Below are 13,694 nucleotides of genomic sequence, written 5' to 3' on the forward strand. Positions count from 1 at the left end.
TTTTGTTTTCTTTCTTTTTTTCTAAAATATTGGTTAGGTCGTAAGTATTTTTAGAAGTATTTGGTAAAGTATTATATTTTATTTCGGTTTTTTCTTCTTTATTTTCTTTGAGAGATTTTAAAATTCTATCAAGATATTATATTCTTTTTGAATATTGGGATCATTTATGTTTTTTATAATATCAAGAAGGAATTGTTGATCTTTTGAAAGCATGTTAATTTGTTTTTCAGATTCGTTATTGGATGTAATTTATTCATCTATTTGTAAAGATTCATTTTCATCTTTAGAAGAAAAAATTTCTAATTCTGACTCAGAAGAATCAATTAAAAGATTAGAAATTTTATTTAATATTTTTTCATTTAATTCTAATTCATTTAACTGTTTATTCAATCTACAATAATGAGCAATATGTCCTTTTTATGGCATTTATAACATTCAATATCTTTAAAGGATTTTTTAGGATAATGTTTGAAATTTTTAATTTGCTTATAAAGATTCTTATAAAATTCTTCTTTTCATTTATAATTTTTCTTATTGTATTTAAAAAATTTTCCATATGGTTTTTCGTAAGATTCACTACAGTTTCCTAAGCATTTAGAAAGAGAAGGTTTATTAGGATTTAATAAATTGTTGACAGAAAGTTCCTAATTCTTGTTTTGTTCTTTTCATTTCCCTTTTTAAATTTTTTTATAATTTTAGATCTTGACATATTTTTAAACCTTTTTGTTGAGTTAAACTAATTAATTGACCATAATTAAATTCATTATAAGGAATTATTTATTTTCCACATGATTCCCTAATTTTATTTCTAACATTTTCTCCAAGAAGAGTTGGTAATCCTGTTAGGAATTTTTCTTTCCAAAATGATTGATTAGAGTCTTCCCTAAGCATGATTCTGGTTAGAAAAGTATTTTTAAACCATTGAAAATCACTTAATTTTTTACATTTAATATTTGATAATAAATTCAGCATTTTTATCTTTTAAATGTGAAGGATTACCTATAAAGTGTAAAGATATTGTTTGGATTAAAGTAGCTACAACATCTTATGGGGGATTTTCATCTTGATCTAAAATTGGTATCCCATCTTCATCAATTTTTATAGAATTTGGAATATCTTCTTGTTGTTGATTTGTAAGAAAATAGTCCCACCAACCCTTAATTTGGCCAGAAAAACCAGCAATAAAGAGTTCGGCTATGGTTCTATCTTGTGTATTTGTTTGAGTTTTATAGGCATTTGTTGCCATAGTCATTTGTTGTAAAATACTAAGAATATTATATTCAGTCATTCCATCAATGATCCAATCATAAACGGAAGAAGCATTAAAACGAGATTTTGTTATAGGTTTTATTATTCCTAAATCTGGAGCAGGAATAATTTGTAACTTTTGAGAAGATTGATTCCAATCTATTTTATTGATTTTGTTTGTTGGATTTTGGAATTGTTCTAAAGCTTTACTAATATCTGAATCATGATTTAAGCTATTTATTCTAATATTAGAGGTTGGTGTTTCAGGAACAGTTTGATCTATGGGTTGATTTGAACTATTGGCTGTTGTTAACATTTTACTTAATTTATCTTGTATTATTTTTATAAATTCAGAATTATTCTCTTTAATATTTTAACACTATTTTCAGTTATTGATATGGTTTAAAAATTGGGTTTTTGAGTTTATTATTTGTATTCGAAGTTTCTATTTTATTTGTGGGTTGTTTTTGTATTTGTTCTCTATCCTATCTAATTGTTTTCCTATGGTATTTAAATTTGTATTTGTTCTCTATCCTATCTAAAATGCCCATACCCGGTCTGATATCTAATACAAATAATTATAATTGTAACAAACCAAATGATTGAGTAAAATACATAATTTGTGGTTCAAAAATCCACATAAACAACGTCAAAATAATTAAAATGTCTCAAATGTTTGAAATAAAAATTTTCAACATGCCAAAATAAAATTGTAAGCCAAAGTAATCCCAATATCATAAAATAGCTCCTAAGATCCGAGAATCCCACTCTAATTCGTATATTCTCGCCTGGAGCTGGACTCTGGCATCCCAAGCCTCGCCTCACCTACCGTCAAGTACATGAAAACAAGAGGTTGCCGACGTGCCGGTGAGTATAAACCCAGTATGATACAATCAATAACATATGAGAATTAAAATGAAAAATAATTCATATGAAATTCATAAAGATGCAATATAATGAAATGCATGATCAGAAGCTGTGGGCTATCAATAAATCTCAAGATCAAGTGAATCATCTGGTTATAGGGTACCCAAGGGAATAAAATCATCCAGCAACATCCACCGACTCATCCGCTCGGGGTGGAGTACTGTGTTCTAAAATCCCAGGACTATGGTGCACCTATAGATAGTGTTCAGGACATAGCAGTGACCTCTGCATACACTATGCCAACTCAACTATAGTCTCATACGTCCAACAAATAAATAAATCAAGGCGACCTCCGCCATATCAAATTTGAATCGACAAACGGCTCAATATGCAATGTAATGATGCAAATCAATATCATCATTTCGATATAATAATAAACTCAACTCAAGACCACAATCATCATCAAATCACATGTAATTCATCGAGCTATAGAATTTTCAGTTTAAAATAAAAAAGATACTTTTACCTCGTATGTTACCGACCGTAACAAACCTTTCAAATATTACCAAAAAGAGATCGAAATGTGTAGTTGAGAAGTCTTGAACCTCTGAATTATACTATAACTCAAGAACTCGGATCAGTTATCAAAACAGAGCAATTTCTGGACAAAATTCATAATTAATTCAATATGGCTTCAAATCAAGATCCACAAATTTGATATGCAATAAAACTCAAATCCCAACAATTCGTCTTCACAAAATTTTGTCAAATAAAGTCATTTAATCAGTCGTTCATAATCTGAAACATACAACATAATTTTTCGAAATTCTGCATCAGTACAAATCTGGCACTGTTTAGTATTTGGGGCATAACTCCCTCAATACTCAATGGAATCAAGCCCATTTTATATCATTTCGAAGAAAAGACAATATTCTATAACTTTCATTGGAACATCAAATTGAGTATCCCAACCGATTAATTCCAGAATTTGAATAAACAGAAGTCATTGACACAAACTCGGGATTCTAGACCATGTTTAGTAAATATAGCATATCTCTTTCACTGCTTCATGGAACTGAGTGATTCTTGAACCAAATTGAAGCTAACTTGATGCTCTACAAGTTTGATGAAGACCATAACATCAAAATCCAACTAGAACCGTCCCATATAACCGAAATACAGTAGGTATGAAAACTGATCTTGCATAGAAACAAGAAAGCATGCTCATATCCATTTTAAATTCAAATCAACTCAAATACAACATCTCCAACATCTCAATATCATAAATATCAACTCAAATATCAATTCTAAACTTCAACCCATTTCCAAACTTGCATGAAAATATAATATACTTACACCACCTTGAAGATCTTGGAGAGATGATCACAAATCTATACTTATTTCAAAATTTCCTTGAGTAAATATCCCTTAGATTGAAGAATAAACTAAAATGGAATAAAAGATGGTTTCGGTGGAGGAAAAGGAGGAGAAATGATTGGAGGAGATGAATGTGAGCTTATATAGTCAATTTTCGTATCTGTAGCGCCGTAGCGCTACTTTTCAGCGCCAAATTTTTGCAACTCTAGCGCCTAGGCGCTACTATTCCAGTGCCGCAGACGATGAACAGTAATTTTTTTTTTCAAAATTCTGTCATTACAAAATTATTTTGTGTTATGATGTTTATTATATTAATTTTTTCATTATCTGCTGGATTTTTTATAGGGATTGATTCAATTTGTTGATTTTGTACCAGTAATTTAATTCCTTGTAAAAGAAGATGATTAGATTGAATTTTTCTAGAATCAGTAATCGTTTCACATTCTGGTGATTTATTTCTCATTGTAATAGGATTTACATAGTTTGAAAATGGGTATTCTAAAGAATTTTGAGAGGAGTATATTTCAAACCAATCGAAGAATAAAATGTGTATTTTATATTTATTTATAAATTCATAGAATTTTTTCTTGAATATCTTTTATGGATTTCATAAAATTTTCAAAAAACCATAATCTTTTTGTTTTATTATGTATATCATAAAAATCCTTATGTAGAAAGTTTTTTTCTATTTGGAATTCATTTTCTATAACATTTAGTTCATTAATTATATTTTCTGTTATTGAGGAAAAATTTGGACTAGTTGGATCTTGTTCTGATTCAAATTGTTGTTCTGGAATATTCAATTGTTGGTGTATATAGGTCTATGTATTTCTGAGGTATAATCTACATTTCTTATTACAGAATTGGATATATCTGAAGTAGAATTAATATCTAGGTTTGGTTTTATAAAGAGAGTTTATTTGTGATATTCTTCCTAGATCTATTATATCTGAAGTTGAAGAATCATCAAATCTACTCTTATGACTACTTGTTCTATCAAAAGAAAGTTTAACTCTTCCATCTGAATATTGAGTTATTTCTTTTCATTGGGTGTTGGGTTCTTCTTGATCTATAAATTCTGTTTTGACAATACCTTCTAAAATCAGTTCTTCTTGAAGTGTTATATCTTTCCATTGAATCGGTTTAAGAATTACTCTATTAGATTTTCTTAAATCTATTTGTTAAAAAGAGTTTCTCCTTTTTTACTATGAAATTTTACTTTTGTCACAAAAGTATAAATCATGGCTTTATAATATACTTTAAAGATTAAGGCTACGGGAATTGAACCTTGAAGCATATTATAATTATGAGTTTTTATTTGTAGAACTAAAGATTTTTAAATATTTTAATCATTTAGAGAGACTGAAAAATTTGGATAGCAATCAAAAAAAAAATTGGTCCCGTGCACAGACTAGATTCAACAGAACTTAACAAAGAGTCTTCAAAGTTTGTGAATCTAGCATCTCTTAAAATAGCAAGAATAGAGATATTTAATCATTCTTTTGTTAAATGATTTATTCCAACTTGGACTAATCCAATATGAAGTATTTATAATTCTTATCTCTATGTTTTTTTAAAGAATTTTGAGAAAATAAATTTATTGTTTCAAAAAGTTTTGTAAGTTGAATATCTCTTTGTTCTGTTTTGATTGTAAAATCAGTTTTGAAAATTGATATCTTGAAGTTTTATAGATTTGATCTTTATTTACTTTAAGAATTTCTCAGTTATCAACTGATTTATCAAAATCTTCTATGACTATTTCTTCAGTATTTATTATCCTTCTATTTTCATAAGAAGTTGAAGTAGCCGAGTTAAGAGAAGTAGATATATGGAAAATTGAATTCATTTCATTGAAATTTGTGTTTTGATTTTTAATTTCTCTCTACAACCCCAAGCAATTCAATGGTTTTATAGCCTTATGTTTTTGACTTACTACCCAGAGCTTCGTAGGCAAAACCACTCAACAGAAACTAAAATTCGTAAACTCAAATTAAAATATCGTAAAAACAATTCTTATAACTCTACCCTCACCCACCCCCCCCCCCCCCCCCCCCCCGAGCTCTGATACCAAAGACTACCCAGTGATACTTAGGGGGATAATTGGATACCAATAGAAATATTCATAAAAAATAATAATAATGAGCAATTAATAAAAAGAAAATGCAGCAACAATAAATAAAGTAGGCGGTTTAACCAGCCATATAATGTGTATAATATATATATTTTATACCAAGTTGTTATTCTTTCTCTTTCTTTCTCCTTCTCACTTATATTTCTTACTTTGTGTTTATATATATATATATATTTATATTCACATATATATAAATATATATATATATATATAAACACAAAGTAAGAAATATAAGTGAGAAGGAGAAAGAAAGAGAAAGAATAAAAACTTGGTATAAAAAAACTTGCATTCCCTTCGAGGCCTTGTCTTCTTTTTATAGAAATCTTCAAGGGTATTTTAAGAATCTTGAATAGTATTTGTCGTTGTCATGCTTGCATCATTTTGACGTCATTTTTATTTTTTTTATACAAATTTTACGATCAAAATACAAAAATTAAAATTTAAAATTATGTGTCTAAATTGTGCATTCTTCTTCATCTAGTAAATCTTCAAGGATAATATCTTCCTCTGAGGAGTAGAAGATTTCTTCTATTTTCTGGTCTTCTAATTCTTCCAAAAATCTATTGTAATTCTAGTATAAAAATAAAAACTTTGGGAGCATCTATAAAAATCTGGAAAATGATCAACGCACGGAGATGAGCTCATTATGTAGATTTTTAAATCTGGTTCATAAAATATAATTTTCAGTCTTAATTTCTTTTTTCGATGAATTTATGTTTGAAGGCTAATTTCTGTAATCTATGATGTTTTATTTGTTTTTGGATTGTAGCACTGAAAATGGTTGGATAATGGACTTCGGGTTCCGCTTTTTGTTTTCGCCATTTATAAAAAAGCTTGATCCAAATTCTGTGAACTGCTGGTTCTAAATCTGTTCTAATCCATTCTGGACATGTTGATCTTATTTCTAATTTTACTTCATTATTGCGGTATCAAAGAGATATTGGATTACACTTTTAAGGGCAACACTGCTGAGACTGTCTATGTTATCTTTATCTATAATGATGATTTCTGAAACTAATCTTAAATCTAATAATGAATTTATACTTATTCTTTCTTCCTATTATTAAACTGAAAGAAAAAAATTTTGAAGGATGAAAAGCATATTTGGGTAGAAAGGATATAGAATTGAAGTTGACAAGAACAATTGTCTACGTCTAAAGTATCTTTTTGACAATCAATTTTATGCTTTGTTTCTTTTCATTTCCCATTTTAAATGTTTTTGTAATTTTAGATCTCGACATATTTTTAAACCTTCTTGTTGAGTTAGTGTTGAGGATCGAAGTTGAGTTTAGAGGGGGGGTGAATAAACTCCACTTGTTTTTCGTTCTGATGAGGTACTAAAATCCTGTTAAGGATAGTAGTTGATCTTGTGCGAATACTTTCACCTGATTACAATAAAACGTGCGGAAACAATCTGATGAAGTAGTTGAAAAACAATAAAACAGTAGGCAGCAGTTGTTTATGGAAGTTCGAAGATAAACTCTTCTACGTCTCCCCTTCTTCTGTTTCCAGAAGGTATAACTAAAAGACTTTGGATATTACAGTACAACACTTGTACACACCCACTTCAGAAGGACTTACACCTCAGCCTACTGAAACTCTTAGTTTCTCAACTCACAAAAATGCGAAACACAAAGTTCTGAAAAGACTCTTTTCAGATTACAGACTCTTCTGATAAAGTATAAGTGCAGTAAAGATCGTGAAGAGTGTAAGAATTAGTAACACAAGATGATCTACAAAAGATCAGATATAAACTATGAAGCGTGTGCTACTTTTCTTTGTGTTGAACTTTTTAAATGCTCAAGGAATTCTGATATTCGTCTGATAAGAGAGTAGCTTTGTTCCTTGAAAATGATATTATGCAAAGTGTCGTGTCGAACAAGGATTTGATCCAAGTATATATAATCGACTGAGTTCAACGTTCACAATCAGAGAAGTCTTCAGATAACTGATACAATCGGCTTTATTACCGAAACAAGTTCCTGCAGAAAAGCTATAAAACAATCAGTCTTGTTTTATACTTAATTGGGTAATATGCATTAAATGACTCCGTATAGTATTTAATGCTGCAATTAATACTAGTACTAGGAACTCTTTAACGGTAACAATTAAGATAGCAACGTTAGAAAACGTTCTCTACTGGTTTTGAATTGTTATCCCTTTTCTACTGGTTTAGTTTTACTAGAACAGCAGCTACTGATAAGTTATTCTGTTGTTCTGGTCTGTTGGTCTACTGGTTTTAGTTATCATCGCCACAATAAAATTCATGTCTAACAATTTCCCCCTTTGTGGTGATGCCAAAACCTAAACAGTAGAAAGTCGTTAAGTAAACAGATAATCATTTAAACAAACGGATAATGTTAATAACGCATTAAAGTAAACAAATCAATCGGTTCCAATGTCCCTGTAAATGATTTCTTCATTTTGAGGTTCTTGATCTCTTCTGTTAGAAGGTTCAGCCTCATCTTCTGTTTGCCTAACTCCTGCTTGATCTCCTCTATCTCCTTTATCTTCCCCCTTTTTGGCATCAGCGGCCACCACATGGGTAAAGAGATCATTCAGTCTGCCGGAAATATTTTGAATGCCATCGGTTAGCATCTCCAGATACGGGGTCTGAGAAGAGATGCGATTATCTAATGTAGTGATATATTGATTTTGAGAGTCAATCTTGGCATCCAAAAGTTCCACAGAAGTAGAGAGTGATCGAAAAAGATCATCATGCTCAGTGATTCGAGTAAGTATATCATTTTGAGCAAGCATGATGGTGCCGTGAGTCCTGGATATAGCTTGTCTGAAGACGGAGGTTTCAGCATACATCTTGTCCGTGGTCTCCTTAGTGAGATAGATGTATTTCCCCATTCGCTCCTGGAAAGATTGAGCACCACTGAATTCCGCAAGGTTTTCACAAGATATACGTTTCACTAAATTAGAGACGTTGTTGAGTTCGGTTTGTAGAAACCGAATCTGATGTTCCAGGTCAAAGGTATCTGATTCCGGGGAGGGAGTTCGTGCAAGAATGCGTTGTTTGATCTCAGAAAGACGAGAATTCGTCGCAGTCAAAACAGGGAGGGAGACAGTCATCACAGTAGAAACAGGAGGAGCATCCATCAATGCAGTAGAAGGAGCAGGGTCTGCTGTGCTTTCTGCTGGAATTGCAGAAACAGTAGGTTCAACAGCAACCAGAGGAAGAGTAATATCTTCAGTAGGAATGGCCAAGTCAGAGGCCAAAGCTTCTTCTACTAGTACAGTAACAGCCTGTGAAACTGAAGATGCTTCAATAGAAGGTGCAGAAGGCTGTTCCAGAAGAATGTTCATTTCTGCTTGATGTGCAGCAGAGAACAACTCTAAATTCCGCAGTAAAGAGGTAGCATCTGGTTCTGCTAATTGTTGCCCTGGGGTAGGAGAACCAGAAGGGCAAGGAAATAGCCGGTGCTGCTTCCAAAGTGGTAGAGACTGTAGGGACAATCGATTCAATGAATTCCTCAAACTGAAGCCGGTTCATGCACGGACAATAGTGATGATGACTGAATGGGCCTAGTCGGAGATGCAGGAGTTATAAGAACAGCAGCCTTTGGGGAGGCTGTAGTCCTTTCATCAACTGTCTGATTCTGTTGAAAGATCGGGACAAGGCCAACATGATAAACAGTAGTCTCTCCAAAGCCTTGTTCTTGAGCAAGAAGTTGCTCACTCATCTGCTTTAATCTGTCAGATAGAATCAAAATAACATTTTGATGTCGAACAGCAGTCGGAACGGCAGGATCAAAATTCAATTGAAGAACTTTCAGAACTGATTCTAATTTCTGACATTTCAGCTGATCGAGGATGAAGTTCCTTCTGCGCAAGGCCTCGATGACATTTTCTGTTTTTGCCAACTGAAAAATTCTCTTTTCCGCATTCATCATTTTGCCATAAGCCCCTTTTGTTTTGAAGTAAGCAAAGGAATGAAACAAACGGACAGTATGCCATTCATCAAAGAGATTCATGTCATCGTTTGCAGAGGTCTCAATCTCTGCTAGATGAAGATCAACTCCGGTGGTGACAGTGGTTTTGTGACTAAAAACAGGTGGTTCTTCCACCATTTTCCCTTTGCCTTTGTCAGAAGATAAAATAGGCGCAACAGGTCGGAAAGCAGAAGAACCGCTTGCTGGTTCCCGAATAACGATTCCAGATATTGGCTTAAAAGCAGTAGCAGTAGAGGGTGCTGAAACAGACGCAGTAGCGTGTGCAGTCGAGGAAGCAGTTGATCGAGCAGAAGGAACCGCTTCTGGAAAGACCTGACGAATAGGTACTTTCTCAATTTCAGACAGTGCTGCTGTCTTTTTAATCTTAAGAATGGTGCGCTGTTTCTTCTTGGCTGGGGTTGGCACTGCTGGTCAAACAGCAGCAACAGACTCTTCTGATGCTATTTTATTGGAATCCGTCGAAATAATCAATCGTTTCTTTGAAATTTTCTTTTTAGGTTTGGGAGCCTCAGAAGCAGTTTCCCCAATTTCCTTCTTCATCGCAACAAACTCCGCCACTGTTGGCTTAGGCCTTAGAGCCAATACATTTGCTGCATCAATCATGGTAACGGAAGTAGCATCGAGATCACTTGTAGATGCGAAACCAGCATCCTTGAGCAAAACACTGATCTGAACCGCGAAACCAGAACTTTTCCGAATAACCATATCCTTCATAATTCTGAAAATAAAATGACTCCAGTCCACCTTAATCCCCTTGGAGATGGCATTCATTACTTGAACTTTCTCCTTTGTCAATTTGTCGAAAGTGACAGCCTTGATCAAAATAGCTTTAGCCACAATATCGGCCAGAATCTGATACTCTATTTTGAGCAGTTTCTTGTGACAGGAAGGAGACACTTCTTCTCCAGATGCTGAGAAAGAGCTGAGTGCCACAGACATATCTGTCTTGGAAATATCAGAGAGTTCAGACGTACCCGAAAGTGGAAGGAGGAAGGTTGCTCCTAGGTGTGCGGCATCAATGGAGATAGAAGCATCTCCTTGAGTATGAACAATCCTTCCTTCATGCACTGTAGCTTTAGCGTAAAATTCCAAGAGAGCATTTTTGTAGATAACTGCTGGTGCTTCCAGGAATTTCCGGAGTCCCGATTTCTCAATATCCTGAAACATTTTCAAGAGATTCTCATCCTTGATGTTGAGAACGGAAGCAAAGTTAACTTGATAAGCGTTAAGAGTGTATGCTCCAGCCATTTCTGTATGCAGATGAGATCAGAAAAATTTTGCAGTAGTTAGTTGATGATATAGAGAAAGCAGTAGCTGAATAGTGATAGTTATGAAACAGTAAAGGTGAAAAAGTGAAATATGAAATAGATATACAGCCGTCAAATAAACATAAAGACACGTGTCAGTATGTTCTTGGTTGAGTGTTTGAAAAGTTTTGCAGAAACTGTCAGAGAGACGAATGATTTTGAAAATTTTGAAAATGAGCGGGCTGTCCAGACGGTTACTAAAAGAATTCAGAAAAGGATTTGTCATTTTATGATAACGTCTGCTGGAAGTTTCAAGGTGCTGAAATATGCGAGCACTTTGTCAAAACCAGCAGACTTGTAGTTTTATCGAAAAGACAAACATCCTATCTGTTTTCTGAAAAGGTGTCAAACTCTTAGTCTGACTAAGATACTGTTCCCCCTCGGTAAATGCAATTAATAAGTAGTCATAATTGCAACAAGTGACTCTTGGCCATCTCTCAATCTGAGCCGTTGAAAATGAACGGTCGCAATCTTGCGATTCACAAGAGTCTTTGTTCCCTTTATAAATACCTGCAAAGCTTGAACGAAGTTAAGCAAAAACAATGAAAACTCAAGTAAAAAGAGAGTTAGAGTTTGATTCAGGAGATGAAGCAAAATTGTCCAGAGAGAAGTTTGAGGGTATCATAAATTTCGTAATGATCCTTGAAATACACTCCTTGAGTTGTAGTTTCCACAGTCAAGCAGATCTTTTGCTTCGATTGAGTTTGATATGTAGCATCGATTTCTTCCAGAAGTATGCTAATGCAATAAGAGAGTGCTGGTGGATTGATGATGCTGAAATCCTCTCTGATGCCCTGTAAGGCGTCTAAAAATTACATTAGTGCTGGCAAGAACTAAGCTTGCTAGATTCTTTCTAGGCCTTTCTCTTCGAAGAAGACCATCTTTTTCCTGTTGAAGTACTTTGCAAGCAAATATCAGAGAGCTCCTAGAAGACAAACGCTACATGTAACGCTACTGGTTAAAAAGCAAAGAAGATCTACTGTTTTTACTTTTGCATCGTGTAATGTACTGAAATGGTTTCTAATAAAATTCCAGTTTTGCTTATCTGACTTTTCTCTTCTGCTTTTCAGCAAATATCTTACCATTAGTTCAATACGATAATTAAGCGAGTAAGAATAAAATTTAACTAATTTAACAGAAAATAATCAAGTTAAATCTATCAAACCAAGAGAATTACGAAAGTAAGAAAACTTATTTTCTGGTAAGGGTTTCGTGAAGATATCTACTGTTTGTTGATCAGTAGAAACATATTCCAGACGAATGTTCTTCTTCTGCACATGATCTCTAATAAAGTGATGTCTGATGTCTATGTGCTTCGTTCTGGAATGAAGTTCCGGATTTTGTGTGATTGCAATTGCACTGGTATTGTCACAGAATATAGGTGATTCGGAGGCTTGAATCCCATAGTCTCTTAACTGTTGTTGAATCCACAGTATCTGAGAGCAGCAGCTTCCAGCAGCCAGATATTCTGCTTCTGCAGTAGATGTGGCTATGGAAGTCTTTTTCTTGCTAAACCAGGATATCAACCTATCACCAAGAAATTGACAAAAACCACTTGTGCTTTTATGGTCTAGTTTGCAACCTGCATAATCAGCATCTGAATATCAAATAAGATTTAACGATGAATCATTGGGATACCATAAGCCGACGTTTTGAGTTCCTTTCAAGTACTTCAAAATACGTTTAACAGCAATATAATGAGATTGTTTGGGGTTAGATTGAAATCTAGCACAAATGCAAACAGCAAACATGATATCTGGTCTACTGGCAGTTAAATATAATAAAGAACCAATAAGACCTCGATACTGAGTTACCTCTACTGGAATACCACTTTCATCTTTATCAAGCTTAATAGATGAGCTCATTGGAGTAGAAGCAGCAGAGCATGCTTCCATTCCGAACTTTTTCAGAAGCTCCTTGGTGTACTTGGCTTGATTTATAAAGATTCCAATCTCTGATTGCTTAATCTGTAATCCTAGGAAGAATGTTAATTCTCCCATCATACTCATTTCAAATTTATCCTGCATCAATTTTCCAAACTTTGCACATAATTTGGGGTTATTTGACCCAAAAATAATATCATCAACATAGATCTGTACTAAAAGAATGTGCTTATCTTTGACTAAAGTAAATAAAGTTTTATCTACTGCTCCGATGGTAAAATCATGATCAATAAGAAATTGTGATAGAGTGTCATACCAAGCTCTAGGTGCCTGTTTTAGACCATATAATGCTTTGTGTAATTTAAATACATGATGCGGAGAGAAATGATAGATAAAACCTGGAGGTTGTTCGACGTATACTTCTTCTTGTAAAAGACCATTTAGAAAAGCACTTTTCACATCCATTTGATATACTTTGAAATTCTTGAAAGCAGCAAAGGCTAAGAATATTCTGATTGCTTCGAGCCTTGCTACTGGTGCATAAGTCTCATCAAAGTCTATGCCTTCTTCTTGTCTGAAGCCTTGAGCTACCAATCTAGCTTTATTTCTCACCACTGTGCCTTCTTCATTGAGTTTGTTTCTGAATACCCACCGAGTTCCAATGACAGCTTGATGAGATGGTCTAGGTACTAGAAACCAAACTTCATTACGTTTGAATTGATTCAGCTCTTCTTGCATGGCTTCAATCCAACTAGGATCCAGAAGAGCTTCTTCAATCTTCTTTGGTTCATCCTGAGATATAAAAGCAGCATGCATGTATTCATTAAGCATTTGCCTTCTGGTTCTCAACGGCGCTGCTGGATTACCAATAAACAATGATGGAGGATGAGATTTTCTCCAGATAAACGGATTTGAATGG

The sequence above is a fragment of the Primulina eburnea genome, chromosome 1 (genome assembly GCF_022965805.1).
Source record: "Primulina eburnea isolate SZY01 chromosome 1, ASM2296580v1, whole genome shotgun sequence".
NCBI classification, from domain to species: Eukaryota; Viridiplantae; Streptophyta; class Magnoliopsida; order Lamiales; family Gesneriaceae; genus Primulina; species Primulina eburnea.